This window comes from Wolffia australiana, chromosome 15, assembly GCF_029677425.1.
Source record: "Wolffia australiana isolate 7733 chromosome 15, ASM2967742v1".
NCBI classification, from domain to species: domain Eukaryota; kingdom Viridiplantae; phylum Streptophyta; class Magnoliopsida; order Alismatales; family Araceae; genus Wolffia; species Wolffia australiana.
In genome coordinates this window covers 5117851-5124013 of record NC_135849.1, presented here as the reverse complement: position 1 = coordinate 5124013, position 6163 = coordinate 5117851, and positions in this window count along the sequence as shown.

The following is a 6163-nucleotide window of genomic DNA, read 5'->3' as shown; positions in this document are numbered from 1 at the left end:
AGGGTATGGTCAAGTGTCAATGGTCATCCGAGTTAGTACTGATGCATTCGGAAATCATCGGAGAACTCTTCTTCGATATTTCACTACCTTGGCCAAGAACTTCTAGCTTGAGTTGTCACCTCTTGTACTGAGGGTGGACGATCCCATCTTGAGCACTCAATTGTCTTCGTGAACTTCTTGATGTACTCAAACTAAGACCGTTTAGAATCCCATGATTAGAGACTCGTTGGCCATAGTCAAAGTACAATTATCCATCCACAAGACGTCTTTGGTGTCTTAGGTCTAAGGACCACTTACACAACCGTGACGTGAATCAACCTGATTGATAATTAGGTATAATACCATTCAGGGATTCGTACGGATCAATTCAGTGAACTCTTTCCACTAAAGAGCACCCACTATCTATCCTTAGTGTCTCCACACTAATGGCTACGGGAACGACCATACTCATCATATGAGTGAAGCTAGATAGTGCTATTCTATCCGGATACTTCGATGTCCTTCTCGCGTATCCTTCGAATAGGAATGTTTAGAACACATGCTTAAAGAGTAGTGATCTACGTATTACGATCTCATCATAATTCACTAAGTCCGATTATGTATTCATGGACTTCATTATAAGCATCACACGTGCACCATAATGGATATGTTCTATTGAACATGGAACGAGATGTGGAATATGTGATTGGCTTTTCAGCCACATATATTTCCATCAGTTCAGTGATATGTATGCATGATGGATTCACTAATCATTCATGTGGTGTGGATATCCCCGAATGCCCTTATGACCTTATGCGTGTGACCCTCTAGGCGCATGTATCATTCTAGTTAATAACTTTAGTGGCCCAATAACAATTATAGGCCAACCTGATTAATTAACTATATCAACATATAGATTAATTAAATAAGGATCGATTTAACCCAATCGATAGGTTTAGTTTCCAGCCCATGGGGTGCCAAGCTACACCTCGTGCTCTAGAAGATACCGAGTAGTGTTGAACTATCTCATGAAACCTTTACTGTCATCGGTTACCATATATGTATAATCCATCATCCGCGCGAGACTCTCGAACGACTTAGGGAATGGTTTATGGTCAAAGCCTAATCCGTCATTTGATTAGTACTGATCACTAGTCTTTAAACATTCGATTAAGAGAGCACAATGCAAAAAAAGAAAATAAATTATCTTGGTTTGCTTCATTGAGATGAAAATTAATATTTTGAAGTGGATTTATACAGGGATATGAGGGGCTTAAGCCGGGGTTCACGAGGGTGAGCTTGGCCTACTACACTTCTACTGAGGAGATGGAGTTTGTGCTGGACGCGATAGAGTTTATCGCAGAGTACAGCCACCGTTTTCTCCCGTTGTACAAATTTGATTGGACGACGGGTACATGGGACTGCAGGGGCGATGCCACACCATTGAAGGTCTCTGGAGGTGGAAGAAGGATTTGGCGATGGTTCCCCCATCTTTCTGGGGCTCTGAGGCACCATATTCCCTTACTCGCAAAAGGCAAGACTCGTAGAGATATAGCAGCCCTTATTACAAGGAATACCTTCGGTCTGCACAAGAAATGGCAAATGTTCCCGCCCTGAAGGTTTTGCCACCGGAAGATGTGAACCGGAACTTGTCACATTCATGGTGTAGCTTTAATGACTTACTAAAATTGTGACAATTATTTATATTCTTTTCATTCTTGATCGATAGAGAATGGTTCTGCGTCGCATTCTTCTATGTTAAAGTAAATGTTGTCTTCCTGATCGTCCCCCCCAAATTGCTTGTTTAAGATTAAATATTTTTCATGAATGATGTTTTAATTTCTAAGAAATGATTAATAAGTCATCCATAATCTCATTTAATTCTTAGATATTGAATTTCAAAGTAATCTCATTTTTTTAAATAAAAAATAATTTAGAAAAGATAGCTAAATTTGGTGTGTTTTTCTTTAGGTTAACAAAGTTTAATTTTTCAGTTCTATTTCATTATAATAGTTTAAACCTTAAGAAAATTATCATTATAAATAGTTTTCAGATAACTAAAAACAGATTACTTCCTGTCTATTCAGATTCTTCGTTATTATAGATGTAATTATTTTCTGACCTAATTTTAAAGCTTGAACAAAAAAGTTCCATGCATCCCAAGTCATAAATGCTCCATATAAAGTTTTAATACCTCATTGATACAAACCAAAATGAAAATGTGATGTTTGAAAATTAAACTCGGCTGTTAAAATATAACTTTTCAATGTATCATTTCAAATTTTCATAAAAAATACTTTTCTCATTTAGATAAACCATATCTGGTATTTATACAATTGTTTGTACCTTATATGGTTATGCCACTAGTATTAAAAAATGTGCTTTGTAATCAACGATCTTGATATTGTGTCATTAGTATTAAAAACAATAAACTACAGTCCTCGTTTTAGGCCCTTACATGGATTTACTAGGATATGAACTAATGATTGCACCATTTCTATTCAGTCAGAAAAATAAATCTTTATGGGAAATAAAATTTCAAGCATAATTTCAGAAAACAATTTCATGAATGATTTTCTGGCATTCAATATTGAACTCACATGTGTTCAGAATAATGATTTTCTAAATATTATTTAGAGAAACTACTTTATGATGGCTTATTACAGCTTTCATTATGGATTTTCCTAACTTTGATGAAAATTTATGGAAGCATTACTTTTCTAGAAATGGTATGAAAGAAAAAAATTATTTATGATATAAAAAAAATTCCTCATATAATTAATGGAAATATTAAGCAAGGAAAATAAAAAAACACTTGAATGATGAGAAATGATTGACTAAAAGGGGTAAAAAAACCTAAATTTTGATTAAATTCATTATCATTATTCTCTATTAATTTCACTAAAGATGCTTTCTTCTCTCTCAGGCAGAATTCAAACTAAAGGCAATCTGTGGCTGATAACATGCGCCTTGCACGCTCATTTACATCTTTATTTACTAATAATAATGGCTAATTATCATGATTACAATGCATGTCAACATTATTTTATGATTGTTTTGGCGATTACCATGCCTTTCCACTTAATCTTAATTTTTCCAATATTTAATGGTTTATTATATATGTTTTTGATGAAGGACACTTCTCAAGATCAAAACAGTTGGAATTAACAACAGTTCTTGAGTTTAATTCATTCATGATGTGATTGTGTAAACAAGGATGCAAATAGAAGAAGAATAGGCTTAGAATAATCAATGTAAACTTTCAAAGTTCTCGATTGCACTTGAAACATATTATATATTTACATATGCAAATTTTCATATTTATATTTTTTGCGTTATGAATGAAATTTACATAATGAAGAAGTCCACATAGATAATAATATTGACAGGGCCCACAACAGCCGTTGATGTCTATACGCCTGCAAGTAGTGGTATGAAAACAAAACAGCACAATAGTATAGGCCCATTCGTCGTGTCCACGTTAAGTGAGAGTGGCCTGTGGGTAGCCCACCTTGATATTAGTGGTTTTAAACCAACTTTATCTAGAGCCTTTATATACTCCTTTAAAACATTAAAATTCCTTATATATGAGATTAATAATTGAAAATCTTTGTGCACGTACATGTTGAACAATGTGAGATATTGGACAAAGATCTAATGCTCAAGGCTTGTTCAAAGATGCATTCATTTGTGGACCCCACAATGTGCACGTCTTGGTCACTGTTGTGACCCCATTTTGCATCATCTCATCTTTCCAATTTCATCAAATAAAATGGACGGCTGTGATCTTTCACGTCCATAATAAAGTATTCAGGCTTGTTTCACTCTTTATCAGTACATTAAAAATCGATTTATCAAGCATTTATGATGGGGGACCATCACGATCGGACCGGTTCAGGCCGCTCGTGCCGACGTACGTGACCCCGCGTTCAGGTATTCATCGTAAGTCTTTTATTATTTGTTTAATTGTGATAAACGATCGGACCGGTTCATGTTTTGGGCCTCGCCGTCCTTTTACGTCTTGTTCTCTTTCATTACGTGTAAAGAGGAGGGCCACATCATGCGACGGACCCCTCCTCTATGTTGGCCTCTTGGCACCCTCCCCCTCCTATATGAGGGGAAGGCATGCCCAAGGGCAGGGTAGGACCTTTGGAAGAAAAAAACCATGTCTCGTTCAGTTTTTGCTCTTAGTTAAATTTAGTAAGTTCTATTGCACCTCTTCATCTTCCTCCTGCGTGACTGTTCATCTCCCCTGGCCAATCCTCCAAGCTTTGAGCGTGCTCCTCCACCTGGTCGGATCGGCGCCGTCGACGTCGATACCTCCCTCTGCCTCGGGCGGGCTCACAACGGTCTTCTGATCAGCATCGCGGCCTTCCCGCCCACGCCGACGGCCGTGTAGAGCCTCCCGGTCACCTGCGGGCCGGCCACCCGCCGACCTCCTCGACGTCCTCTGCCACGGCCTGTGCCTCCCTCGCGCCTCCGCGCGTCCAGTCTGATCATTGCCCAGGCCGTCTCCGCCGTCCTGAGTCCCTGCGCGCTCCTGTGCGATCGCTGTGGCCGTCCATTGCTGCCGTGCCGCCGGCTCCCCTCGCGGTCACCGCTGCCCATCCAGTTCCCCTGCGCCCCTCTGCGCGAGTGCCGCGGTCGATCACCGCCGCCCCGCGCTGTTCTCTCTCTCGCCCACGGTCGCGATCGCCCGCTGTTCCAGTACTGTAGCACCGGCGCTCGTCTCGGCCGCCCCCGCCCACCGGCGCCGTGTGCTGCACGCCGAGAGCTCTCGGCTACGCGCGTCCGCGCGCGCCCCTGCGACAGCGGCCGCCGCACATGACTCTCCGCCGTGCGCCCGTGGAGGCCTTCCATCGCTGCGCCCTCATCACCCTCTGGGCAGTCAACTCGCCAACCAGTCACCGAGCCTCTGTCGTTGCTCGTCGGGTGTCCCCGTCGCCCGAAGATTCCGAGCACTTACCAGGTTCCACCCGGTCTCCCCTTTGTTATCAGTATTATTATTTTCTGCAGTGCTGTCTTTTCCTATCGTATTCCGCTGCTGCGGTCGAGTCGTTAAGTTGGATAGGTTAGCCACCTCGGTCGAGTGTTAGGAAATTCCTTGTGATTGATGATCTGAATACTGCGTCGTGGGCGAACTCCGTTGGGCCGTCACACGTCCCTCTCAGCTCGCGTGATCGTCTGATCCCGAGGGTCACTTGGAGTCAAACCGGATCAGTCGTCCACCCTAGGACTTACTGCCCCAGTGCCCCGCCGTCGGTCCGACCTTGCCGCTCTTGGGGAATTTTCAAGTGCATTCATTAACCTAATCGAACTCGCAACGTGCATCTTGTGGCATAACACGAGCCGTCGATCCCGGCAGGTCGTGTTACATCAATTTATCTTTGGTCAAAAGTTGAGTTATTTGTATTTTTCACTCGGCGACACTCATGTTGGTGCAATAATATCTTCAATCTATTGAATAACGGAATAAGAGTCATGTTCAAAAAATTGCAAGTCTCTAAAAGTGAAGAACAAGGCAACTAACGAGCTTTAATCTTGATTTAAAGTTCATTTTTTGAGATTTCTTGGTTCTGAAAATCAAATATTTGTTGATTTTTACTTACCAAAACTTAATTTTGAAATTAGATTATAAAATTAAAAAGATTCACAGAGATTTTTTGTAGTGACTAAATCCATCGATTACACCCTCTTTTCTCAACCTAATATTATGTGTTTGGTACAAATAGATATGGTTTTTATTAACCTTTACATTGGTATAACTTTGTCAATGTACAAGGCATTAACCCATTTCTGCATAATCCTACAGTTTTTCTGATCATCATTTTTAATGATACAATTTGTCAGGAATTGAGACAATTCATTACAACCTGATCAGCACTGGAGATTTTAGTAATGCATCTTTATTAATCTCTATCAAATGAACTTTAATGACCTTCTCAGAAACAATAAAAGAATATGACAGTCCATAAAACTCTTTAGTACTTAATTATTTTCACAATTTTATCCATAACAAGTTAAATTAATAACCTTAGCCTCAACCAAATCTATTTTTATAGGCCAGAAGACTTTATTTTTACGAGATAGGACCATGTGATTTTAATAAGCTCAGTCACTATCTATTTATATTCTATGATGTCATCAATATATGTGCTCTGAAATTAACCTCTGATTGTTACAT